Source organism: Pelophylax lessonae (genome assembly GCF_965119305.1).
Source record: "Pelophylax lessonae genome assembly, chromosome: 1".
NCBI classification, from domain to species: Eukaryota; Metazoa; Chordata; class Amphibia; order Anura; family Ranidae; genus Pelophylax; species Pelophylax lessonae.
Genome location: NC_138768.1, coordinates 748,662,894 through 748,690,388, shown reverse-complemented (window position 1 = coordinate 748,690,388; position 27,495 = coordinate 748,662,894).

The following is a 27,495-nucleotide window of genomic DNA, read 5'->3' as shown; positions in this document are numbered from 1 at the left end:
AATAATTTTCTATTACAATATTGATAATATAACTTAAACAGAAACATTTCATTTTAACTCATCTGTACTGCACTGCTGATATCTACTGTATGTAACAAGATAAGCAATTTTAAGTCTAAATCAGCATTTTCCAAAATTTTAGGAACATTATTTTATTAAAATGATAGTCAATCATTAGGCTAAACAAAAATAATGACATAAACAACTTTTAAGAGACGTTATGGTGATTAATTATGCTATCACTTGCCTTAAAGGCTACGTTTACCTACAAAAAAAATTAAAAAATAAGCACAAGTGATATTACTTACCTTCAGGACGATGTGTCCTCTGTTCTGTCTGTCTAGTTCAGTAGAAATATTCTGTTCTCTGACGCTCCCCCAACCTTGCCTTTATAATCTTTCAGAGCGGCAGGGGTAATAGGGTTTTATCAAGAATGCCTGACTATGTCTGCCCTTTATGCCAAGCTCCTTTATTTATAGAAGCTATTACTACAGCTTCTATGTAGGAAATTTGGTCTATGAATGGAGGACAGATGGATGAATAAAAGGTATCAATTGATATTTCCTGTTTCATTCATAGAAGTTGGAAGGGTGGGCATAGGGGGGCACCCTTGATGAAATAGAGCCTTTGCTAGCTCCTCAGTTCTATTAACCCCCATCATAATGAAAGATTATGGTGACTGGGTGGGGCATCAGAGGAGGATGATTACTACTGAACGATAGAAGCACAAGGGACCCATCACACTGAAGGTAAGGTCCCCTGCTTATTTTGGATTTTTTTGTAGGTAAACCCAGGTTTAAACAGTGTCCAGGTTTATTTCCCCCCCCCCCCCCCGAAGGTAGTTAAAATCAGGGTGACGTTTTAAAATTCAGAACTTTAAATCAAACCCTATTAAAGTATTTAATTGGCAAATTTTGATATTTTTTTATTTTTTTTTCATTTGAAAAATGTTTTTATTGGTTTTTCAATCAAATAAAACAAACAGTACACGTATGCAAAACAGTGCACAAATACAAATGTTCAACGCAATAACAATATTACATGTTGAAGAGAACACGTCAGCGGAAGCATGACAATTAACATTTCATATATGGAGAAAACAACAATGCGATATGTACCCTTAAACTAATTAGATAATTCAATTATAATTGTACAGGCACGTACGTCCCCATTGGGGCACTTTTTGCCCCATGGGGACGGCCGCACTGAACCCCATCTGTCGCGCCAGAGAGGGGAGAGTGAAAGTTCAGGCAACGGAAGCCACGTAGGCCTCCCATAACTTCCATCTTTCCTTGAATTGTCTAAAGTTATGGGGAGAGCAGGATAAAATGTTCTCATATTCATAAGATTCTTTTACAATCAGGATCACCTCTTGGCGAGTAGGCAATAGTGTATCCTTCCACCTGCGAGCTATAGTTAGTCTAGCGGCATATAAGATATGTTGGACAATCACTCTGTAAAAAGGGTGGGAACCAGTCCATCCCAATACCTAAGAGGGCCTGTTCTACTTTTAAATTATTGAAAATGCCTGTAATGTCAGTTATTAGTCGGTGGATCGATGCCCAAAATCCCCTCAAGGACAGACAAGACCATAGCATATGCACCAGTGTGCCCACTTGACCACATCCTCTCCAACAGAGATTGGAACAGGCAGTATGACATTTGGCTAAAACATATGGGGTCCTGTACGAACGGAGATTCATTTTCTGTTCCCCTTCTCTAAAGTTGGAACATTTGGTGAGTGCATAGTTCAACCGAAAGGCCTTTAGCCACTGTTCCTCTGTGAAATTCTGTTGCAAGTTCCGCTCCCACTTCAAGTGGGGGGAGGACTTCACAAATAGAGATTAGAGTTGAGCGAACATGTGGATGTCCGGGTTCGGCAGGTTCGACCGAACTTGAAAAAAAGGTCCGGGTTCGTGACCTGAACTTAATTCGAACTTTACCCCAAACCCCATTGAAGTCAATGGTGACGCAAACTTTTCAGCACTAAAATGGCTCTAAAAAAACATGGAAAGGGCTAGAGGGCTGCAAATGGCAGCAAAATCTTCTTAAGAGCATGGCAAGTGCTCTGCAAACAAATGTGGATAGGGAAATAACTTAACCACTTGCCGACCAGTCACTGGGACTGTACTGCGGCAAAGTGGCTTGATTCCGTCCAGCGACGTAGACCTACGTCGCTGGACTCCTTCCCTTGTGGGCGGCACTCGCGCGCCACCGGAGGCTCGCTCCCGTTGTTTTCAGTCACAGTGGGAGTCGGGCAAGGGGAGGAGCAGCGGCGATCGACGCTGCTCTTCCCCGATCGTTGGGGAATCGAGCTTGGAGATCCGCCGCTTGTGTAAACAAAGCGGGCAGATCTACTAAGTGACAAACAGTGACAGATTGCAGGGTTCAGCATAGCTGAACATGCGATCTGTCCCTGTGTCACTCAGTCACCTCCCCCCACACATGTCAGTAAGCACCAGGCATACATTAACCCCTCCCTCTCCAATAAAATTAACCCCTTCCCTGCCAGTGTCATTTTTACAGTAACAGTGCATATTTATAGCACTGATTACTGTAGAAATGTCACTGGTACCCCCAAAAGTGTCAAAAATGTCAGTCAAGGGTCCGATCTGTCTGCCGCAATGTCGCAGTCCTGCAAAAAAAATCACAGATTGCCGCCATTAAAGAAAAAAAACACCAAAAATGACAGAAATCTTTCCCTTAGTTAGTAAACGCAATAACTTTTGCGCAAACCAATCAAAATACATTTATTGTGATTTTGTTTTACCAAACATAGGTAGCAGAAAACAAATTGGCCAAAAATTTTAAAAAAATGTTGATTTTTAGATTTTTTGGGGGGAATTTCATATAAAAAATTTGAAAAATATTGTTATTTTTTCAAAATTTATGCTCTTTTTTTGTTTATAGCGCAAAAAGTAAAAATGGCACAGGTGATCAAATACCACCAAAAGAAAGCTCTGATTGTGGGAAAAAAAGGACGTAAATTTTGTTTGGGTACGGCGTCACACGACCGTGCAATTGTCAGTTAAAGTCGCACAGTGCCGAATCGCCTGGACGTAAGACAGCAAAATCCTCTGGTGGTAAAGTGGTTAAAATAACATAAAAAACAGACAAATAAAAAATAATCATCTTGATCTAAAAGGATGATGCCCATATGGAGTAGGAAGTTGAGGTGGCGGTGGATGTGGCGGTGTAGGTGGAAGCGGTGGTGGAGGAGAATGAGGTAGCCAACACTGGTTTTTGTTTTAATTTTAAATTTCTTTTTAAATTAGGGTACACCCCAAAAGAGTGAGAAAGATCAAAAATACAACAATGGCTGGGTAAGGCCAGTATACATGTCTATTCTGCACAAGGTATGGACAAGTCCTGTGGGATCCATACCTGGTTCATTTTAATGAACGTGAGCTTGTCCACATTGGCTCTGGACAGGCGGCTGTGCTTGTCTTTGATAACACCCCCAGCCGTGCCAAATACACATTCAGAAAATACACTTGCTGCAGGGCAGGCCAGCACCTCCAAGGCGTAAAGGGCAAGCTCAGGCCATGTGCCCAATTTGGAGACCCAGAAGTTGTAGGGGGCAGACCCGTCATTCAGTATGTCTAGGCGTGTGCACACAAACTGCTCCACCATGTTGGTGAAATGCTGCCTCCTGCTAAGACGTTCCATATCAGCTGGTGGTGCTGCTGCTTGGTGTGGCGTGCTGACAAAGCTTTTCCACATTTTGGCCATGCTAACCCTGCCTTCTGAGGTGCTGGCGGTGCCCTGGCTGCGTTGGCGACATCTTCCTCCTCCTCTGCCTTGGCCTTGTGCTTCCACTGTGCCCCCGCTGTCAGAGGGAAATGCCACCAGCAGCGCGTCTACTAGCGTGCGCTTGTGCTCGCGCATCTTCCGATCACGCTCCAGTGAGGGAATTAAGGATGGTACGTTGTCCTTGTAATGGGGATCCAGCAGCGTGGCCACCCAGTAATCAGCACAAGTTACAATGTGGGAAACTCGGTGGTCATTGCGGAGACACTGCAGCATGTAATCACTCATGTGTGCCAGGCTGCCCAGAGGCAACGAAAAGCTGTCCTCTGTGGGAGGTGTATCGTCTGTGTCCTCTATATCCCCCCAGCCATGCACCAGTGATGGCCATGAGCTGGCCTTGGTCCCACCCTGCTGTGAACACGGTTCCATCTCCTCCTCCATCTCCTCCTCCTCATCCTCGTCATCCTTCAGAACTGTGCCCCCGCTGGACAATTGTGTCCCTGGCATTTGTGGGTGCAGGAACCCACCCTCAGAGCCACTTGTGAATGACTGCCGTGAAAGCCTTTGAAATTATACCTCTTCCTCCTCCTCCTCCTGTGCCACGTCCTCTTCCATCATCGCCCGAAGTGTTTTTTCAAGAGGCATAGAAGTGGGATAGTTAAGCTGAGAACGGCATCATCGCCACTGGCCATGTTGGTGGCACACTCGAAACAGCACAATAAGACACACAGGTCTCGCATGGAGGCCCAGTTATTGGTGGTGAAGTGGTGCTGTTCCGCAGAGCGACTCATGCATGGGTGCTGCAGCTGAAACTCCACTCCACTGAAACTTGGGCCAGCATGTTCAAGGTGGAGCGGGAAGGCTGAAGTTACGCTGCAGTGCTGACAGGCAAGCAGCAGCAGGGTGAGAATGCCGAAAGTGCTCACAGACGGCCTGCACTTTCTGCAGCAGCTCTGACATATCAGGGTAATTTCCAAGGAACCTCTGCACCACCAAATTCAGCACATGCGCCAGGCAAGGGATGTGCGTCAAACCGGCTAGGCCCAGAGCTGCTATGAGATTTCACCCGTTATCGCACACCACCAGGCCGGGCTTGAGGCTCACTGGCACCAACCACACATCGGTCTGCTGTTCAATGCCCCTCCACAAATCCTGCGCGGTGTGGGGTTTTTCCCCCAAACAGGCAAGTTTTAAAACTGCTTGCTTTTGTTTGCCCCTGGCTGTGCTGAAGTTGGTGGTGAAGGTGTTACGCTGACCGGATGAGGTTGCGGTAGAGGATGAGGAAGCGGAGTAGGAGGAGCTAGGAACAGGAGGCAACCTGAAGCGCCCTGCAATCCTCGGTGGTGGAAGGACATGCGCCATACTGCTATCCGCCTCAGGCCTAGCCGCCACTGCATTTACCCAGTGTGCTGTTAGGGAGATATAACTTCCCTGACCGTGCTTACTTGGTCCACGTATCCGTAGTTAGGTGGACCTTTCCACAGATGGCGTTGCACAGTGCACACCTGATTTTGTCACCCAATTGGTTGTGCAGGGAAGGGAAGGGATGGCTTGCCTGGAAAAGTAGTGGTGGCTGGACACGACATACTGTGGGACAGCCACCTCCATAAGGCTTTTAAAACTCTGCGTCTCCACCAGACGGAATGACAGCATTTCAAAGGCCAGGAATTTGGAAATGCTGGCATTCAGGGCCAGGGATCGCGGGTGGGTAGGGGGGTACTTCCTCTTCAGCTCCAGTGTTTGGGAGACCCAATGGTTGTTGGTGACCCAGGTGGTGGTGTTGCTGGTAGATCTTCTGTTTGTGGGGTGGCAGGCGCCACTGTCAGTACAGAGGTGGATGAAGAGGCCGAGACTGCAGCAGAAGAGGAAGCAGGAGGAGCCAGAGACCTTTCTTGGTTTTTGACGTGTCTACTCCACTGCAGCTCGTGCTTTGCACTTAGATGTCTGGTCATACAGGTCGTGCTCAGATTGAGAAGGTTTATGCCTCGCTTCAGGCTCTGATTGCACAGTGTGCAAACCACTCGTGTCCTGTCATCAGCACATTGTCTGAAGAACTGCCAAGCTAGGGAACTCCTTTGAGCTGGCTTTGGTGTGCTCGGTCCCTTGCTGCATTGGGCAGTAGCAGGCGTAGTTTCTAGGGCATGGCCACTCCGCTTTTGCACCCTTTTCCCTCTTCTGCTGTGCTGGTGGCTCTGTGCGACCACCGCCTCTTCCTCCAAACCACTCAGGTCACCTTCATTCCATGTGGGGTCGAGGACCTCATCGTCCTTCACATCATCTTCCTCTTGTCTGTCTCCACAATTTGGAATTCAGCAGCAGTTGGCACCTGTGTTTCGTCATCATCCGAGATGTGCTGCGATGGTCCTCCCGTGGGTTTTTATTGAAAAGCGGAATAGAACAACAGTATCAACCGGGGGTATCTCACAGTAACGTATGAATGAAACATTTTTATTTTTCCCTTTTAATTGGTGATTTTTGAAGAGCAGATTAGAACAGCAGTGTCTAAACGCTGTATGTCAGTGTCACAGTAAAGTATGAATGAAAAACTGAAAAAAAATCGTCCCCTTAAATTGGTGCTTTTTGAATAGCAGATTAGAACAGCAGTGTCTAAATGCTGTATGTCAGTGTCACAGTAAAGTATGACTGAAAAGCTGAAAAATAATTTTCCTCTTAAATTCGTGCTTTTTGAATAGCAGATTAGAACAGCAGTGTCTAAACGCTGTATGTCACAGTAAAATATGAAGGAAAAAACTTTTTTTTTTTTAAATCCAGATTAAGCAGACACATATGCACGGAGCTTGCATTACATGGCCGCTACACGCCGCACACCTAACAGACTGATAAAAGCTTTTTTTTCTCCCTCCTCCTCACTGGGCTCAGGTCAGGGCATAAAGACCGTGCACTGCATCCCCACACAATAAAATTGATGTAGATCGCTGTCTGATTAAAGAAGATTCTTCCTATTCTTTCCCTGAGAGCAATCTCCAGCCTGCCCCTACAATAATCTCCTATCTCTCCCTCAGCAACATCAGAAACCTCTCCCTACAGTAGTTAGAGCAAAATGACGTGCGGCGCTATGTGACTCCAGCTTATATAGAGGCTGGGTAGCATGCTGCACTGGCCAATCACAGCCATGCCATTAGTAGGCATGGCTGTGATGGCTTCTAAGGGCACACTAGTTAAACGCTTGTTGATTGGCTGCCCTGCAGCTGTTGAAACTGTGCCATTAAAACAGCACCAAAACATGAAATAAATCACCAAACAACGGACTGTATCCCGAACATACAGTAAACTGTTAAGGTCCGTGTCTGGGTACCGAACACCAAAAAGTCCGGTACGACCCCGAACTATACAGTCTGTGTTCGCTTAACCCTAATAGAGATCTATCATTCAGTGAGTTGTAGAACAAACTAATACTGCATATCATATTGACCATGTGGTTTTGGGGGGAAGTACAACCATATCTTGCTGATGCTGACATAACTCACAAAACAACATGTGAGTGGTCAACAGGAATATTTACATCCTGTGGGTGATCTCTGGTCTACAGGACTTTAAATAGAGTCTCTAGCATGGGGGAAGGGAGGTTCATTTTGATAGATTTGTTTTTTGGAGCTGTGGAAGGAAAGCAAAAAAAACCTCCTCACTTTCCTGTTCCAGATATCGAATGCAAGCTGTTGCCGGAGTTAAGTATTATTTGACCTGTCTTTGAGATATTGGGAATAGGAGTGTATATTTGAGTCTTGTTAATGTTTATGGTAACTTTCATGCGCAAGAAGCTTTATGTATTTTGATGTCCAGTAAAGTTTTGTTTCATGCTTTTTATCAAAACTGCTCTTGGTGTGTCTGTTGATTTTAAATATTCACTAGATATTTTGGTGGCTGTTCAGTATACCTTCATTATAAATTTTGTTGTTCCCACATTTGTTACAATTGGCATGGTTCTGAAGGATACTGCATGATCACTAAATATAGAATATTTGGATAAAATATTGTGTTATAGAGGGTTTATAAGTAGCATTCATTGAATTGCTGCTAGAGTCAGCAGTTTAGTGAATAAGCCCTTAGCACAGTCACTTTGAGCCAGGACAATACATAAAGATTGTGAATGTTGTTTTTGCATTTGTGTTCCCCCTGAGAGTAGAGATGCATACTCTGTTTAAAAAAAGCAAGAGAGCGGGAGGGAAGGAATCAGTTTCTAAGTATGGGGCGATTCCAACATGGATCTGTTCTGGGTACTGGACACCCATTGCAGGAATTGATTAAATATGCTGCTCCAATCTATCCAGACCTTGGTACTGAACTTGGTACACAGGTTTTGCGTTTAGATTTGAGTGTATATTCTAAGAAGGAGCCACTGCCATTACTGGGTGGTTAGTTTTGCAGGCCCTTTACCGCAAGGTGCAGAAGAATGAAGCACTTGAGAAAGAGTTCCAGAAATTGAAAGAGATGTTGGTTATGACCAAAGAATATATGCAAAGTAATGCAAGTCGAGAAGCTGCCCTGGAGGGGAGGTGTAAAGTGAGAAAAATGATTGGAGATTCCACATGGAATTCTGAAGACATGCTCCAGTCTTAAGATGAAGAGTATGTGTCCTATTCTGATGATAGTGTTGATTTGGATGAGTGTCAGGCATATCCAATAATCACACAGAGAAAACAGAAAATAACTGGTGAGCATGGTGGAGAGAATGGTTTGCGGAATAATGCTTGTGATGAACTAAATTAAGTGGTAAAGGGGTATACCCAAAAAGAGCTCAAGGGACATCTTGCAGAGTTGACCAAGTGTTTGGTAGACACTGCAGGTAAGGCAAATGATTTAGAAAATAGCCCATTTAAAGTTAAACCTGAAGTGGCTTTGAAGTGTGTTTAAACCCCTGTAGGACAAAACTGAAGATTTGAATAAGCGGTGTGCAGCCAAAACAAGTCTAACAATGTCCTAACAAAGGACAAAGGCCCTAAGCCTGTAATCATAAGTAGGACATGTGGCACTGTTACTTCCTATAAGCGGGAAGCTGAGGATCTGATCAGCTATGGCCGAGTTGAGTCAGATAAAAAGTAAGGCAAGGCCTATGGTCTCCAGAAGAAACATGTGGACTGATTTATCTAAGACGTGGGTCCCTAAAGAGGAAATAGATGGGATTCCTACACCAGTTTTGTTTAAGAGGTGGATACAAGTGGTTGGGAATAGTAGATTCAGCCACATTAAGTGCTTTTGCTGTCATAGAATGGGGCATTTTGCTAGCTACTGTTATGCTGTGAAGATTGGATAACAGCAGGCTAGTGTTCGCAGGACAGCACGGAGAGACATGCAAATTTATTCGTTTGGCTGGAGGTCAATGCCTTTCCGTGAAAGGCAACAGTCGGCGCCCTACAACAGCTTTGCAGTTAAAAATGGGCAGATTGAGAAATGTGAGCAGTGAGCTATGTTTTTTGGCACAGGTAGAAGAAACATATAATCTGCTTTGTATCTTACTCTTTTAAGGTACTAAGCATTGAAAGGTGGAGCAGGCACAGCAGATGACCAAGCCAGATGGGATGGGGCAGACCAGAAGATCAGATGAGAGCCTGAGGAAGATGCGGATAATTTCCTGATGGTGGCTGAATTGGAGTGGACTTTCATCTGAGCATTTCCTTATGACCAGGAGGAGTTCAAAGGACTTTAATGATTTGGGATTTTCTTTCCACAGACTGCCAAGGAAATTGCTAACCCTGTTTAACCACTTGCCGCCCGCCCACCGTCAAATGACGGTGGAGCGGTGCTGCCATTGCTCTGGGCCGAACGTCATATTCAGGCAGGGCAGGCGCGCGATCGTGTGCGCGCCGCCCTGCATTGTCGGTGGCGGCGTGTCCCCGAGACACAGTGTGTCACCGACAGTGGGGAAACAGCCAATGGGCATGGCTTTTTCCCACGTGATCGGCTGTTATCTAATCACAGCCGATCACAATAGTGCTGCCCACAATAGGAGACTGCGCATGTGCGATCGGGAGTGCGCTGCGCGGTCATGTCGGTGGCGCTGTGTTCCCTAGGAACACAGCTAGTCACCGACAGTGGTAAACAGCCAATGACAGTGGCTGTTTACCACGTGATCAGCTGTGAATCCATTCACAGCCATTCACAAATGTAAATACAGATCAGTAACATACTGTTACTATCTCTTCTCCCCTCACACACCGTTTCCAGTGTGAGGAGAGAAGAGCCAGAAACAGTGAGTTACTGATCTGTGTCTGTCACTGTAAAAGCACAAAAATAAACTTGTCACCATACAGTCTTCAGCCCCCCCCCCCCCAATTGCACCTGTCACCCAACAATCACCTCATCAGTGTCCAGAAATTGCTACCCATAAAGTGCACCTGTCACCAGAGACTGCCATAAGTACCGTCAGCGGTGCACCTGTCACCCATCGGTGACCATCGCCCGTCAACTGTTACCCATCAGGGACCGTCACCTGTCACCCCATCAGTGATTGTCACCAGTCACCCCATCAATCACCGTCACTTGTCACCCTATCAGTCATCCTCATCTGTCACTCCATCAGTCATTGTTACCTGTCACCCCATCAGTGATTGTCACCAGTCACCCCATCAATCATCGTCATCTGTCACCCCATCAGTCATCGTCACCTGTCACCACATCAGTGACCGTCACCTGCCACCTATCAGTCCCCTGTCACCCATCAGTGATTATCCGCAGTCAACCGTCACCCGTCGCACAGCCCATCACAGCCACCATGTCAAAAAGAATGTACAGCAGTGAGGAGGCGCTTCAGATCCTCTCCATGACTGATGAGAGCACTGGGGAGTTCTCATCAGAATCCAAATCCAATTCTAAATCCGATTTGGAATTTGAAATCGCTAATAGTAGCGCATCGGAGATGGACTCTGAGGAAGAATGGATCCCTCCTAAAAGGGCACGGCGTTTTGGAAACCAGGCAGCCACAAGGGATACACCCCAGGATCCTATGCCCAATACAAGCACTGCCACCAGCAGTACACCGCAGGATCCTATGCCCAGGCCCAGTACCAGGGATACACCCCTGGAGTGAATGCCCAGGCCCAGCGCTGCGGTATCACTCCCAATTTCAAATCCCCCTACTACCAGCACTGGAGTGTCACATCCCCCAATAGCCAGGGCCACTACCCACCTCCCAGATGCTCTTGCCAACCCAAGATGGCTGCCCTCCAACTCGGGATCAGCAAGTATTCCCCATTTCACCGCACAGCCAGGTGTGCAGGCCAATACCGAGAATTTTGCATTAATTGTTTTTCTCCATTTATTTTTGCCCAACAATTATCTGCAATTCATTGTGGACCAAACTAATCTCTATGCCCAGCAGTTTATTGTAAACAACCCCCAATCATCCTATTCCCGTCCGTTTGAGTGGAGAGATTTGACTTTGGAGGAATTCAAAATGTTTTTGGGCCTCACGATAAACATGGGGGTTACAAAAAAAAAATGAAAGACGTGCCTATTGGTCTACCCACCCCATACACCACATGCCCATATATTCTTCCCTAATGTCCAGGTCCAGGTATGAAATGATTATGCGCTTCCCCCAAAATCATCCAAATTATGACAAGTTAAATAAAATTCGCCCCCTCATAAATTTTTTTCCCCAAATTTTTGCAGAACTTTACGTCCCTGACAAAAACATATGTGTGGATGAGTCCCTGCTACACTTTACAGGCCGGCTAGGAATAAAACAATATATTCCCAGCAAAAGGTCCAAATATGGGGTCAAATTATATAAACAGTGCGAAAGAGCCACGGGATATCTGTATTCGCTCCGCATATACGAAGGAAGAGATTCCCAGCTCGATTCCCCTGACTTCCCGGTCTACATGGGCACAAACGGAAAGGTTGTATGGGACCTGGCGTACCCACTGCTGAGGAAAGGTTACCACATATACCTGGATAACTATTATACCAGCCTGCCCCTTTTCAAACACCTTTACCTTGAAAAAAACCCTGGCATGCAGAACCACCAGAAAGAACAGGAAGGGCTTGGTGAATAAAAAAATGAGAAAGGGGGAAAGAGCAGCTTTGAGAAACAACGAAGTGCTGGCCTTGAGATGGAAGGATAATAGAAATGTTTATATGATGTCCACTATCCATAATGACACCACAGTTGAGGCTCGAAGAAGAAGAGGTCCCATTCAAATATTCATATATTCATAATGCTTATGTTATCTGCGCCAAATCCACTGAAAGCCCCATCTCCTTCCTAAAATTCATTGAAGAAACTGTCACGTCCCTCATCTACCAACAAGGACCCCCCCAGAAAACCTTCGCTCTGATGCTGTTAGCCGACTTCATGAGCGCCACTTCCCAGACAGCATTCCACCATCTGAAGCAGGCAGAAAACGCCAAAAAAGATGCCGTGTATGCAACAAGGGGATTTCGTAAAGATACCAGCTACCATTGTCTGGACTGTCCCTCCCAACCTGACCCGTGCATTGGAGAATGCTTCAGACGTTATCATTAGGGATGATCGAATGGTTCGGGTCGACCATCGGTTTGACCCGAACATTGACTGTTCGAGGTTCGGCCAAATTTAGAACTTTTTGCTGAATAAGTTCGGAATTCGGCAACCAGAACCGACCAAAATGCAATGGGACAGGAAATGGGCTTTAAAAGCCCATGATTGGACCAGAACCATTAGCAAAAGCCAATTGAGGGGGCAGGAGAATGCTAGGAATGTGATTGGAGTGACTAGGGGGTCCCTAGGCCAATCATTAGTGAATACGCCCCCCAGTATATAAGATAGCCCCGCCAAATTCCTAGCATTGTAATACAGGGACATGGAAGAGAGTGGAAGCAGTTCTGTTAATTTTACTTTAAAAGTGTAATTTAGCATTTATTAGTGTGAGGAAAGGGATATCTAGTGTAGTTAGGGTGCTCTTTTACACTTTAGTTAGATGCAAAAATTTAGTTTTTGTAGGGAAAATGTTAAGTGCCAGGGTGACCGTAATGTAGTGTAGGGAGAACTGACACTGACTGCTATGGCAGGGTGACCAAACCCTTCCATATCAGGGTGACAGTAGTGGAGTGTAGGGTGAACTGACACTGACTGCTATGGCAGGATAACCAAACCCTTCCATATCAGGGTGACCGCTATAGAGAAAAGATAGTTTCTCTTAAGTCACATTCGGTGCACTAATATGGCTTCTCGCCGGTCAGCTTGCTTTTTGGCTGCAGGCGTTTATAGGGATTTTTTGAGCACATGTTTGGAGACAGGCATGACATCTGAACATGTGTATAGGGGGTATATATACACACACATGTATGTATATATACACCTGCACATATATAGGTGTAAAGGAGCAGAAAACACTACTTGCGCTAATGAAATAATTAACACCAAATAGTTACGCTCCTATCACACCTATATATGTGTATGTGTAAAATACATATAAGTATGTGTGTATATATATATATATATATACCCCTATACAGAAGTTCAGATGTTTTGCCTGCCTCCAAAGAACCCAAAAAAATGCCCAAAAAAACGCTAGCGCCAAAAAAAAAACGCCCAGGTGTGTTGTTGCAGGCATTTTTTGGGGTTTTTGGAGGCAGGCAAAACATCTGAACTTGTGTATATGGGTATATATACACACATACTTATATGTATATATACACCTAGACATATATAGGTGTGATAGTAGCAGAAATATATGCTTGCGCTAATGAAATAATTAACACTAATATGGCTCCGCTCCTATAACACCTATATATGTGTAAGTGTAAAATACATATAAGTATGTGTGTATATATACCACTATACACAAGTTCAGATGTTTTGCCTGCCTCCAAAAACCCCAAAAAAATGCCTGCAACAACACACCTGGGCGTTTTTTTGGGCATTTTTTTGGGTTCTTTGGAGGCAGGCAAAACATCTGAACTTGTGTATAGTGGTATATATACACACACATACTTATATGTATTTTACACTTACACATATATAGGTGTTATAGGAGCAGAGCCATATTAGTGTTAATTATTTCATTAGCGCAAGCATATATTTCTGCTACTATCACACCTATATATGTCTAGGTGTATATATACATATAAGTATGTGTGTATATATACCCTTATACACAAGTTCAGATGTTTTGCCTGCCTCAAAAGACCCCAAAAAATGCCCAAAAAAACGCTTGCTACTAAACCGGCAAGGTGTGAAAAGAGAGAAGCCACTATCCTGTTCTATAAGTGACCTAATACAAACAATCTTTCTTTTATAGTTCTGGACATGCTACAGAGCTAAAACTTCACAAGTACACTTAGACGCCCCAGATACTAAATCCAAAGAATTTTTTTTTTTTTTTTAATTTTTTCAATAATTGGCTCTCTATCAAAAATGACAATTTTTAAGAACTTTTTTGTGTGATTAATAGTCCCTGGGGTATGACCCAGAACCCTAGGCACTTTTTAGGGGCATTTATTGGGTTTTAGGGCTTCAAAATGGTGTTATCATACATTCATACAATACTAGCCCATATTTTAATAATTTCCCCGTTTCCATCTGTGCTAACCCTTTTCCATGTTTCCTCATATAACCATGCCATTGCCTTCCACATAAATTGACCCTGGCCTGTTTTTCCACTATGCCTCTGCCTACTGTTTGGACTGCTTTCACGTGAACTGACCCTGGGCTGTTCAGACCGATTACTGAAATATCACCTATGGGGTTTTTTAAGTACCAATGTTTGTCGCCATTCCGCGAGCGTGCGCAAATTTGAAGCATGACATGTTGGGTATCTATTTACTCGGCGTAACATTATCTTTCACATTGTGGAAAAAAATTGGGCTAACCTTACTGTTTTCTTATTTTTTAATTAAAAAAAGTGATTCTTTCCAAAAAAATTGCGCTTGGAAGACTGCTGCGCAACTACGGTGTAATAAAAAGTATTGCAACAATCTTCATTTTATTCTCTAGGGTCTCTGCTAAAAAACAATATATAATGTTTAGGGGTTCTAAGTAGTTTTCTAGCAAAAAAAAAAGGATTTTAGCTTGTAAACACCAAAAAAAGTGTCAAAAACAGGCCAGGTCTTACCGTGGATAAATGGACAACTTTGTGTAAAGTGCTACTTGGATGTTGGGCCTCTGTATGTGGCTAGGCTGTGTAAAAGTCTCACACATGTGGTATCGCCATACTCATGAGGAATAGCAGAATGTATTTTGGGGTGAAATTTTTGCTATGTACATGCTATGTGTTAGAAATATTGCATAAATTGACAACTTTGTGTAAAAAAAAATGAGTTTTCATTTTATTTCCACATTTTCCAAAATCTTGTGGAAAAAAATGACATGTTCAATAGACTCATTATGCCTCAATAATTATACGTTGGGGTGTTTGCTTTCCAAAATATGGTCATTTTATGGGGGTTTCCATTGTACTTGTGCTCCAGGGCCTTCAAAAGTGCAATAGGTTGTCAGGAAATTATATGTGTAATTTATGCTCCTAGAGTGGCAGACGGTGCTACTTGGATGTTAGGCCTCTGTATGTGGCCAGGCTGTGAAAAAGTCTCACACATGTGGTATTGACATACTCAGGAGGAGTAAAAGAATGTATTTTGGGGTGCAATTTTTGCCATGTACATGCTATGTGTTGGAAATATTGCATAAATGTACAACTTTGTGTAAAAAAATGCATTTTAATTTTCTTTCCACATTTTCCAAAAACCTGTGGAAAAAAATTGAATGTTCAAAAGACTCATTATGGCTCAAAAATTATACGTTGGGGTGTTTACTTTCCAAAATGGGGTCATTTTATGGGAGTTTCTATTGTCCTGGTGCTCCAGGGCCTTCAAAAGTGCGATAAGTTGTCAGGAAATTATATGTGTAATTAATGCTCCTAGAATGGTGGACGGTGCTACTTGGATGTTAGGCCTTTGTATGTGGCCAGGCTGTGAAAAAGTCTCACATATGTGGTATTGACATACTCAGGAGGAGTAGCAGAATGTATTTTGGGGTGCAATTTTTGCTATGTACATGTTATGTGTTAGAAATATTGCATAACGGGGGGCGTGGCCTGGCGCAGCATGTGAGAGGACGTGTGTGAGAGGAGCTCCGCCGGACCGATATCCTTTACCGCTAATCCTGCAGCCCTCCGGGCATGATAATCCTCCCTTCACCTCCCGCACACCCGCGGCACTGACCTCCGCATGTCTCCGCCGAAGAAAGGCTCTGAAGCTGCGGCAAAACTAGCTGCATTCCGGAGGCTGGAGAAGGAGGCCCCGATCCAAGATGGCGCCGGCCCGTCGCTTGTGGTGGAGGAGCCTGAGAGCCCTGCTACATCCAAGGTATTGGAAGCGATTGCCACTTGCCAGACCATGCTGACAACTAAAATCGAGGAGGTGAAGGTAGATATATCATTGATGCGTCAGGATATGCAGAAGCTAAGGGACAGAGTTGGTGAGGCTGAACACAGAATTAGCGAGGTGGAAGACTCCCTCCCCCCATTGCAAAGCTCCTCAGACAGGCTGCAGCAACAAGTACACCTTATCCTTCAAAAACAAGATGACATGGAGAATAGGCTGCGCCGCTGTAACCTGCGGTTCATTGGCCTCCCGGAGGGCTCTGAAGGTGCAGACCCCTCATCCTATTTGGAACAATTGCTCACTCAGACATATGGCAGAGAATCCTTCTCACCCACTTTTGTTGTGGAACGTGCACATCGCCTCTCAGGGCGTCCCCCCCCTCAGGGTGCACCCCCCCGCACATTCATCGCTAAATTCCTGAACTATCGGGACAGAGATGCCATATTACGCCTGGCCAGAGTTAAGGGGAACATTCCATTTGGAAATCACAAAATAGCGATTTTCCCCGACTTCTCTGCTGAGGTCCAGAGGCGCCGCAAGAGCTTTTTGGAGGTCAAACGCAGGCTGCGTATCAAGAATATCAAATACTCTATGTTGTACCCGGCCCGTCTTAGAGTGGAGGGTGAGGACCTGAGCCCACTTCTTTGAGGATCCGGAAGCCGCCATCTCCTGGTTAGAAGGACTGGAAGCTAGAGCCTGACCACCTTGCCCTGGCGACTTCATGATACTTTCTCCCTGATTGCCTATGCCTTACGCTGCTGCAGAGGTGGAGGGGGTTTTGTAGATCCTGCGGAACTCAAGACTTTGCATCCCCCTTCCCCCCCCTCCCCCCTCATTTCCCTGCACTACTGCTCCTGTGTTTGACCGGCGGAGCGCCCTAGCTCCACAGATGGAACTGATTTTTCTGTTCTCTTCCTATGGATTTCCACCTGCCCATAGGCTTTGCTACCCAGCGATACACCTGTTGGTTTTCGCCCCCTACACCCGCTCAGGCGTGTGTTTGTGCCCAACTCCCCTGTTGCCCCCTGCGACTTCTGTTGGACCTGGGCCCCCGGGCCCCCTTGCTTGTCCTAGTTGTATTTTGCTGTATTTTTGCTGACTATCCTGGGGGTCCCTGGCCTCCTGATCTTGCTCTTTACCAGTCGCATGTGGGCCTGTTCTGGTTGAGGCACTTGTTTGGGAACATGCCCGCACAAGTTGGGGTTGGTGCAGGGCAGGGAGGGGGGATTGGGGTATTACCATTGTTTACAGTTTATATTTGGTACAATCTCTATACTGTTTCTGTTCTATGCACATTGACCTCAAGTAATAACTGCCTGCTCTTTTGCTGCCGTTTATTAATGCTAGTGTATGACCGTGGACTTGTTAGTTCTGTGGCCTTATTGCCTGAGATCCTGGGAGCCTCCGCTCCACGCTCCGTATTACCCCTGCCATGGCCGCATTGAAATTGTTGACGTGGAATGTCAGGGGTATGCGCGATAAGATTAAACGGACGGCTGTCTTTAATGTTTTACGCCGTGTCCGGGCTGACATTATAGTACTGGTGGAGACACATTTGGAGGGCCGCGTACAGCAGTCTCTCAAACGGCCCTGGGTTGGCTGGGTGCAGCACTCTGCATATAGCTCGCACTCCAGGGGTGTGGCGCTTCTGGTGGCCAAATCGGTACATTTCCAGCTCCTAGGATCTCAGGTTGACCCAATGGGTAGATATGTCTTTCTCAAAACGTCAGTCTATGGGGAATTGATGCTGCTGATGGCTTTCTATGTGCCCCCCCCCCTTACTCTGCTGTGGTTATAATGGAGGGATTGGCGTTTATGGCACAATGCCCGGGGGCCCCGGTGATCTGGCTGGGCGACTTTAACAATGTGATGGACTCGGGTCTGGATAGATCCGGTGGCGCCTCCCAGGCGCCGCCGGGGTCGTCCCCGACCAGGTTCTCCCGATTGTTGGAGAGCTTTGGTTTGGCCGACTCTTGGCGCAGCAAATACCCCGCTCAGCGTGCGTACTCCTGTTTCTCGGCTGCACACCATTCTATGTCACGCATTGATCTGATATTGTTGTCTCGAACCCTGCTCCCCAGGTTACTGGCGGCAGGCTTCGCCCCACGGACTCTGTCTGATCACTGCCCTTATTGGATACTGTTGTCCTTGCCCTGCAATAGACCTCCCCCGGCCTGGCGCCTGAATCCCGCCTGGCTCCCCTTGGTGTCTAATGGGAACGACATTGAGGGGACCTGGACACAATTCTTTTCTGATAATGAGGGCACTGCCTCCCCGGCTGCAGTGTGGGAGGCATTTAAACTGTTCGCCAGATCCACTATGATTTCCAAAATCAAAGCTGTTAGAGCGTGGGCTGCTGAGGAGATCTCCAGGGCAACGACAAATCTAATTGAAGCTGAACAGGCCTTTATGGCGGACCCGACTCCGACACATGAATCCCAGTATAAATTGACCTCTAAAGTCCTTTCCCAACTTGAATATGAGAAGGCGAAATCTAAGATGTTTTTTCAGAAGCAGAATCTGTTTGCACATGGAGAGCGGGCGGGGAAACTCCTCGCATATTTAGTCCATTGTGAGGATAGGCCCCCGGTAGTTATTACTTTAAAGGATGACCTGGGTAATGAGATCACTGATCCTGCTGCGGTGACACAGTGTTTCCGATCATTTTTTAGTACACTTTACACCTCTAAGGCCCCCGCTGACTGCACTGACATGCATGACTTTCTGGACTCTATTGACTTTCCCACTTTGACACCCGACCAGTTGGCGACCCTCGAGGCACCCATTTCTGTGGAGGAGATTGCAGCAGCCGTGTCCAAGTTCCCTAGATCTAAGGCCCCCGGCCTAGACGGCCTCCCGATTGAATTCTTCTCCCAATATTCGGAACTCCTTTCTCCTAAATTATTGGCTTTGTTTCAATCTCTGTTCAAAGATGCAGCCCTGCCCCCTTCTATGTAGGAGGCGCTAATTGTGCTCATCCCCAAGCCGGGCAAGGACTTACACGCCCCAGAGTCTTACCGTCCCATCTCTTTGCTCCCAGTAGACACTAAAATCCTTGCGAAAATTTTATCCCTCCGTCTTAACAAGGTGATCCTTTCACTCATACACTCGGACCAGGCCGGGTTCATGCCTGGGAGGAACACCTCATTTAACCTTCGCCGGTTATTCATGAATCTCCAGGCACAACACGACGGAATGGGTGGCAGGGTGGTGGTCTCCTTGGACACGGCTAAAGCATTCGACTCGGTAGAGTGGCCATTTCTATGGACCTGCCTGGACCGATACGGCTTTGGACCTAATTTTATTAAGTGGGTCAAACTTCTATATAGCGCCCCGGTAGCTAGGGTCCTGGCCAACGGCTGGCAGTCGACCGCCTTCCCTTTATCCCGTGGCACTCGACAGGGGTGCCCCCTCTCCCCCCTGCTGTATGCCCTGGCCGCGGAACCCCTGGCGATGGCCATTAGAGCACATCCCGGGATTCGTGGCCTACGTAAGGGACCGCTGGAGGAGAAAATCAGCATGTATGCTGATGACACTTTGTTATATTTGGAAGACTCTCGAGAATCCCTGCTCACAGCCCTTTCTTTGATTGAACGGTACGGACGATTCTCCGGTTTTCAGATAAACTGGGATAAGTCACAAATTCTCCCGCTTGACGAGAGCCCGCAGGCGATCGCCCCCGCAAACCCGGCCCTACAATGTGTATCCCGCATTAAATACTTAGGGATTCAAGTGACAGCTAGCTCAGCAGATTATGTCCCGGATAACGTTCAACCCTTGTTCCCTCTGCTTAAGGCTAAAATTCAAGTATGGTCCAAATTACCTCTGGGAGTGATGGGTAGAGTCAATTTAATTAAAATGATTCTCCTTCCCAAAATTCTCTATGTTGTATGGCACTCTCCTATTTATCTGCCATTTAGGCTGTTTAAGCAGATGGAATCACTCCTCCAGACCTTTGTTTGGGGTGCTAACCGGCACAAGATCTCCTGGCGCAAACTCAAGAATCCTACAAATCTAGGGGGGTTGGCCCTGCCGGATTTTAATCTGTACTATCTGGCAGCTCAGTTGTCCCAGTTCTTTCACATAGATAAAACGGATAGAGAACGCTTCTTGACCCTGGTCTGCCCTGGGTGGGCTCATCCCCTCGGGGACCCCCTCCTAGTTATCCTTAGGGGCGTCAGGGGCTCGCCAGAGCCCCTGTGCCCCAGATCTCTTCTATATCACTATTGTCGGATCTGGGAGGTGGTAGCGTCCAGGCTTCGGTGCCCTCCATTCCACACATTCACCCCTCTGTGGCATAATAGTACATTGCGTGAGTTCCTCTCCATCCCTGACCTGTCAGTATGGAGTGGGAGGGGTATTCTTCTCCTTAGCCATATCTCCACGACCACTGGTCTACGGTCTTACGAGACCCTGCGAGACCAGTTTGCGCTCCAGGGCCCCATGCACTACAGATACTTCCAGCTCTCCCATGCCTATAGATCTCAATTCCCTGACGGCCCTCCTGAGATAGAATCGGTTACCACCCTTGAGATTGTTAAAAGTACAGAACCCAGTCACCTCATTTCCATGTTCTACTCTGAGCTTCACACACCTTCCTCGACCACTTTAGCTTTTGCACTTAAGACCCGCTGGGAGCGCAGTGTGGGGGCCATGGAGGATGAGGAATGGGAGGATGCCCTGGAGACGTGCCGCAGAGTGTCGCCAAAACTGTCGGATCGCCTAACCCAGACCTTTATAATACACCAGGCTTATCTCACCCCACTTAGACTGTCCAAATATCACCCTGACTTGGTCCCCTCTTGTCCTATGTGTGGAGACCCTGATGCTTCCTTCTTTCATCTATTGTGGAGCTGTCCCCAATTACAGACTCTATGGCAACAAGTAGTCACATTTCTGCATGACAAAATGGGGTCTCCTCTACAACTCTCTCCTAAGGAGTGTCTCCTGGGGGTCTATCCGGATGGAGAGATGCCCAAATCCACTGTCATATTTCTTCAGGAAACTTTGTTTATAGCACGTAAATTGATAGCCAGGCGGTGGATGAGACCTACTCCTCCTACTCTAGGATTGTGGATTAAGGAAATTAATAGTGTCATCCCATTTCATAAACTTTTATATAAACATAGGGGGTGCCCTCAGAAGTTCAACAAGATTTGGGACAAATGGGTGCAGTGCCCTGATACGGCTCAGTAGTGAAGTGGGTAACTACTTTATGCTGACCGCCCCTGTTAAACCAATATTGTCTGCTTGAGTGTTGGGCCGAAAGAAAGTAACTGACTACTGCCTTATTTTTACTATGTCTGTTATGTTTCTAAGTGTTAATCACTGTGTATATTTGTATTTTTGTACCCCTGTGTGTTATGAATCTGATCGAAGTTTCAATGCACGGTTTATTTTTGTATTGTACCAAAAGTTTCAATAAACCTCACTGTTTTAAAAAAAAAAAAAAAAGAAATATTGCATAACTGTAAAACTTTGTTTAAAAAAAAAAAAAGCATTTTCATTTTCTTTCCACATTTTCCAAAAACTTGTGGAAAAAATGACATGTTCAAAAGACTCATTATGCCTCAAAGATTATATGTTGGGGTGTTTGCTTTCCAAAATGGTGTCATTTTAGGGGGGTTTCCATTGTCCTGGTGCTCCAGGGCCTTCAAAAGTGCGATAGGTTGTCAGGAAATTATATGCGTAATTTATGCTCCTAGAATGCCTGAAGGTGCTACTTGGATGTTTAGGCCTCTGTATGTGGCTAGGCTGTGAAAAAGTCTCACACATGTGGTATCGACATAATCAGGAGGAGTAGATTAATGTATTTTGGGGTGTAGTTGAAAGTATACATATGCTGTGTGAGAGAAATAACCTGTTAATATGACAATTTGTAAAAAAAAAAATCTTCATTTTGCAAAGAATTGGTGGGAAAAAAATGACAGCTTCAAAAAACTCACCATGCCTCTTATTAAATACCTTGGAATGTCTACTTCCCAAAAAGGGGTCATTTGGGGGGTATTTGTACTTTCCTGGCTTGCTAGTGTCTCAAGAAATGAGATAGGCCTTCAGTACATCAGGTGTGATCAATTTTCAATGATTAGCGCCATACCCTGTGGACTCTATAACTTTCACAAAGACCAAATAATATACACTTATTTGGGTTATTTTTTTACCAAAAATAAGTAGCAGTATAAATTTTGGCCAAAGTTTGTGAAGAAAAATTTCTAATTTGCAAAATGTTATGACAGAAACAAAGAAAAATGTGTTTTTTCACAATATTTTCAGTCTTTTTTTATTTATAGCACAAATAATAAACAAACCCAGTAGTGATTTAATACCACCAAAAGAAAGCTCTATTTGTGTGAAAAAAAGAACAATATTTTTTTTATGGGTACAGTGTTGCATGACTGAGTAATTGTCATTCAAAGTGTGAGAGTTCTGAAAGCTGAAAATCGGTTTGGGCAGGAAGGGGGTGAAAGTGCACAGTAGGCACGTGGTTAAAATAATGTTGCAGCCTCCAGGGACTTTGTCTTATTGACCAGAACATATGGGAGTCGAAAGGGAATTTTTTCCTCCCATTTGCAATACGGGGGGTTTATTTCACCCTTTCCTGAAGAAAGGCTTTAAGAGCTATTGTGAATTCTATCAAATCAGGTGGAATGTGTTGCTATAGATATTTTATGATTTTATAGCAAATGTTTTTGTTAGTTTGATTCTGTGTTAAGAAGCTAGCCCCCCCGCCATTGATATGCAAATATACCAGTTCCATTGGTTTAGGAGCTTAACAGAGGAACAAGAAGTATAGGGAGGTGCTGTTTAGGACTTTTAAAACAAGCGTGTGTTCAGACAGAGGAGAGTTGTTTTTGGAACACAAAAGGAACAACGTGTCTGCTTTAGACTTATTCTGAGGATTTTGGAGAAAGCAGCCCATCTCCATAATAAGAAGTTGAATAACTGTTTAGGATATGTTTAGCATACACATTGTACATGCTCAAGATAATTAGCTTTTGGGGGGGGCGTGGCGACCGCCGAGCAAGATGGCCGCTTGACCCGGGAGCTCCAGCTAGTGCCCAGCAATATACGGATCTACGGCCCTTCACAGCCATCCACTGACCTCTAAAACGCTGGAATCGTGCAGGGGAACTGCCGAGGTACGCCGCTGCGATGACCAGAAGGAACAAGGGAGTCCCGCCGGTCCGTAAACTCTCCGAGTTCTTCAGGCCGCTGCCGCCTGGTCTCCGCCAACATGGTGGCGGAGACATTCCTCCGTCCGGCCAGCCGCGCCCTCTACCACCCGAGTCGCGGGTGAATGACGTCACGTCGGCGCGAACACAGGAGCCGACACAGATGCGGCTGGCGCGGTCCGCGGACTCCTCTCCCTCCACCCCATCAGCACAGAGCCCGGCGAAATCTCGCCCCAGGAGGGACTCATTTCCACCTATGGCGACTGCATCCATGGAGGTGAGCGATACCAATAACGCACCATGTACACCTTGGGCATACTCCCCGCCACCGGACCCATTCGCAAAGCTAGCCACCACTGGGCAACCAGTGTCTGACACAACCCTCAAAGAAATGTTGTCAATGCTGCATACATCCATGCAGGCAAATATCCAGGCGTCCATCTCCTATTGCCAGAGGGAGCTGCATGGACTGGGGGATAGGGTCCACAATATAGAAAACAGGATGGAAGAATTCACAGCTTCCTATAACACCTTAGTGGATGCTTACACATCTCATCAGGAGGACATGCACCGCATGCAGGCAAAAATTGCTGACCTAGAGGACAGATCGAGGTGTAATAACCTCAAAATACGTGGAATCCCTGAGACAGTCCAACCTAACCAGCTACCCACCTATGTTCGTGATCTGTTCCACAAAGTGGTGCCTGAACTCTCTAACGAGGACCTTACCATAGACCGCGTCCACCGAATACCCAAGCCATCCTTCCTGCCGCAAGAAATCCCTCGGGATGTCCTTTTGAAGGTACACTTTTTTCAGGCAAAAGAAAAAATCTTAGACACATTTAGAAGGAGAGACCGCCTCCCAGATACAGCATCGTCCCTTCAAATATTACCTGATTATTCTCAATATACCCTCCAGTTGAGAAGAAATCTGAACTCCATAACTAAGGCCCTAAGGAACAACAAAATTATCTACAAATGGAAATACCCCGCTAAACTGTGCGTTACCCACATGGGGGCGACGTCCCAAATCACTTCCATGGAGCAGGGTTTTCGACTACTCAAGCAGTGGCACATCCTCCCGGACACATCTGACCAACGCCCCAGACCCCCTGACCAGCCAGTACCACGTCTCCAACCAGAATGGCACACGGTGTCCAGACCCTCCAGATCCAGGTCCTCTCACCGTTCCAAATGAGCTGACATTTCTACCTGAAGCTGGGCACTCTGGCCCTCCCGCTCTATGTAGCACCTACTACCGTGCTAGAAACCCCACCGACCACGAAGCTAAGGCTGCTCTTATGGTCCGACAGGGCCATGCTTTTTTTACCGTTGTTGTTTTTTTTTGTTTTGTACGACTCTTTTTCAGAACAGAACTTTGCTACAAATGTAGTAACACCTGTAACACTGAGCGCTCCGGTCCCTGCTTCTGGACCGGAGCGCTCGCATTGTTCGTTCCAGATCCACTCACCTGTGCCCGCTCCGGCTCCCTCCTCCGCTCCCCGCTCACATGGTTCCCGGAGCGCGCGCCCCTGCACCATAGGGCGCGCGTGCGCAGGTCGTTTGAAATTTAAGGGGCCTGTGCACCAGTAATTGGTGCCTGGTCCAAACCTCCCTTCCTGTTTCCTGTGACCTGTTTCCTGTGACCTGTTGCCTTGTTTCCTTAGTGAAAGCGTTATTTGTGTAATCCTTTGCCTGTTGCCGAACCCTTTGCTAACGACTATCGCCTCTGAACCTGTGCTGCCTGCCCTGACCTTTGCTACGTCTGACTACGCCTCTGCCTGTCCCTTTTGTACTACGCCTATATCAGCAGTCGGTGAGGTTGAACCGCTACCAGAGGACACGACCTGGTAGTTACCGCCGCAGCAAGCCCATCCCGCCTTGCGGCGGGCTCTGGTGAAAACCAGTAACTACTTAGAACCGATCCTCCGGTACGGTCCACGCCAATCCCTCACTGACACAGCGGATCCACTCCCTGCACCGCTCCTGCTACCAGTCTGGACCCTGACAGTAAGATCCGGCCATGGATCCTGCTGATGTGCCTCTGCCTAGTATCGCGAAACTTACTACAGTTGTGGCCCAGCAGTCGCAGCAGATCGCTCAGCAAGGTCAACAGCTGGCACAGTTGACCGCCATGCTGCAGCAGCTTCTTCCAGCACAGCAGCAGCCGCCTCCACCGCCTGCATCTGCTTCACCACCGCAGCCTGTGGCCGCCGCCACTTCTAGAGTCCGTCTGTCCATGCCAGCCAAGTACGACGGTGATCCCAAGTTGTGCCGCGGATTCTTATCCCAATGCACCCTTCACCTGGAGATGTCGGCTGACCAGTTCCCCTCGGAGCGAGCCAAGGTGGCATTTGTCGTTAGCCTGCTTTCGGGGAAGGCCCTGGCCTGGGCTACACCGCTTTGGGACCGCAACAATCCTGCCACTGCCAGTGTCCAGAGTTTCTTTGTGGAATTCCGGAGTGTTTTTGAGGAGCCAGCCCGGGCTGCCTCAGCAGAGACTGTGTTATTGAACTTGTCCCAGGGGAGTTCCTCTGTCGGAGACTATGCTATCCGTTTCCGTACCCTGGCTTCGGAACTCTCCTGGAATAACGAGGCGCTCTGTGCTACCTTTAAGAAAGGCTTGTCCAGCGCCATAAAGGACGTCCTGGCCGCACGAGAAGTCCCTACCAACCTAAATGACCTCATCCATTTGGCCACCAGGATTGACCTGCGTTTTGCTGAGCGACGAGAGGAACTGCTACAGGAAAAGGGAAGTGCTCATCCCAGACGCTTTCCTCGTCTGGCGCCTATCTTCCAGCCTCCACCGCAACCCTCTTCTGGGCCTCCCGCCGAGGAAGCCATGCAGGTGGATCGGTCTCGCCTGACCACGCAAGAAAGGAACCGCCGTAGAGACGAGAACCTCTGTTTGTACTGTGCCAGTACTGAGCACTTTCTAAAGGACTGTCCTCTCCGTCCACCGCGTCAGGGAAACGCTCGCACCTAGTCAACGTGGGAGAGGCGTTGCTAGGTGTGAATACCTCCTCTCCACGCATTACGGTACCCGTGCGGATTTCCGTGTCCGCCAAGATCTCCTTTGCTGCCTCTGCCTTTCTGGAGTCCGGTTCAGCCGGTAACTTCATCGACGCCTCGCTGGTGAACAAGTTCCACATCCCTGTGGTTCGTTTACTGAAGCCCATCTTCATCTCCACAGTTAATGGAGAGAGACTCGACGGTATGGTGCAGTTCCGTACAGAACCCCTCCAGATGGACATCGGAGTCCTGCATTCTGAGCGATTGGAGTTTTTTATGTTACCCCATTGCACCTCAGAACTCCTCTTGGGTCTGCCCTGGCTCCAGCGCCATTGTCCCGTTCTGGATTGGACCTCCGGAGAGGTTCGAAGCTGGGGTTCGGCTTGTTTCGGCAGATGTCTCAAGTCAGTACGAGTCAAGTCTGCACCTGTTATTTCTCCTCCTCCCGGTCTGCCTGAACCATATGCCGATTTTCCAGACGTTTTTTGCAAGAAACAGGCGGAGGTGTTGCCTTCACATAGGCCATATGACTGCCCCATTGACTTGCAACCTGGCACTACGCCGCCTAGGGGAAGAATCTATCCTCTCTCCCCTCCAGAGACTCTAGCCATGTCAGAGTATATCCAGGAGAACCTACAGAGAGGGTTTATCAGGAAATCCTCTTCTCCTGCCGGAGCAGGATTCTTCTTTGTTGCGAAGAAGGACGGTACCCTTAGGCCTTGCATAGACTTTCGGGGTCTCAACAGCATTACTGTAAAGAACCGTTACCCTCTTCCCCTGATTACGGAACTCTTTGACCGGTTACAAGGCGCCAAGTACTTCACCAAGTTGGATCTCAGAGGGGCCTATAACCTTATTCGCATCCGAGAGGGTGACGAGTGGAAGACGGCTTTTAACACCCGAGACGGGCATTTTGAGTACTTAGTCATGCCTTTCGGGCTCTGTAACGCTCCAGCGGTCTTCCAGGAGTTCGTTAACGACATTTTCCGAGACCTGCTCTATACCTGTGTCGTGGTCTATTTGGATGACATCCTCATCTTCTCTACTAACTTGGATCAACACCGTGCTCATGTCCGCTTAGTACTCTCCCGTCTCAGAAAGAACCGTCTCTACGCTAAATTTGAAAAGTGTTTGTTCGACCGTACCAGCCTTCCCTTCCTGGGCTACATCATTTCTGCCAAGGGACTACAAATGCATCCTGCCAAACTGTCTGCCATCCTGGACTGGCCTCGTCCCTCTG